Raw genomic sequence first — 1,385 nt, 5'->3', positions numbered from 1 at the left:
GAAGTACTCGGAGAAAACCTGCCCCCAGCGCCACTTTGCCCACCACAAATCCCACTTGACCAGCCCCGGGATCGAACCCGGGCCGCCGCGGTGGGAAGCCAGCGACTAACCGCTTGAGCTATAGCATGGCCCAAAATTTTATATAGGTATAATAACTTTCTGGCTGTCACTTTAGCCGAGCGGTCTAAGGCAGGTACTCTCTTCGCTCATTCGGAAGCTGGGGTCGTGGGTCCCACACAAGCCATGGATATTTGGTATGTGTATTTGTTTATTTTGTGTTTGTGTTGTCCTGTGTTCAGGTAGAGGCCTTGCGACGAGCTGATCACTCGTCCAAGGGGTCCTACCGTCTGTAAAATGATCATGAAAGTGAAAATCAGAGGCCAGGGCCCAAGGGGGCTGTAGGGCCATTAAAATAAAAATGCGACTAATAACTTTCTCCTCTTTTGGAGGCGGGTTAGAATAACTCCACCGTACCTAGAGAAAACGACGAAAAGGGAACCAGCTGCCTGGGAGTATAACTGGGGTGATATAAATATGGGGATCTAGTCCTCCGGGTTGGGGGTTGGACAAAGGGCTGACGACATTGCTGTGTGAAAAAAAAAGAAGATATTGTTACGAAATCGAAAGAAATGAAAGAGCGATACAGTTTTGCAAAATATTCTAAGGAAGGCTATGGCTCGAAGAGGGATGTTCTGCCAGTGCTTTTGTACTTAAAACGCTTGCTTAGATATCATGTCCGCTTCTATAGGTGATTGCTTTGATCATGCAGTTCCATTTTATGGTAGGTGTCCCGTTTCTTTGTTTCCGAATTGTGGGCACTCTAGTCCGCAGACGTACCGCCACGCTAACGTGTACAGTAAAGTGAGTTTATGTATGGACTGGCCCATATGATGGTACAGACGTGACTGCTATGTAAATGCGACATGTTTTCTCCTTGAAGAGATCTGTTCTTGCGCTTCGCAACTCCTCATGACCTATTTCACTTGTGCGTGATAACAGTGAGAGCTGATGGTCACGCGAGCAATTCACTTGGCCGTGATGTGCCTTAAGATGTACAGATCATAATCGTTTGCTTTCACTTACAGCCCCAGTTGTTAACTTTCTTTATCACACAACTGTACTAGAATTATGGGTTATGTGCGCTAGGTAAAGGGAGGGTAAAGTATTAGCTATCCTTGTAACAGGCCATGGAGGCCCATAGGGTTGTGAGACGTCGAGGCTCCCACATTTTCTAGACGATCGGCTCACAGTTGGCGGTGAGGTTGTCAGCCTTACGCGCCGGCCGCCCTTTACCCCCAGGAATATTTCTGGTACTCATATTAATTAAATAATTTTCCTGGGGAGTAAAGCGCGGCCGTCGCGTAAGGCTGACAACCTCACCGCCA

Source organism: Cryptotermes secundus, unplaced genomic scaffold (assembly GCF_002891405.2).
Source record: "Cryptotermes secundus unplaced genomic scaffold, Csec_1.0 scaffold632, whole genome shotgun sequence".
Lineage (NCBI taxonomy): Eukaryota > Metazoa > Arthropoda > Insecta > Blattodea > Kalotermitidae > Cryptotermes > Cryptotermes secundus.
Note: the sequence above shows the minus strand (reverse complement) of the source record.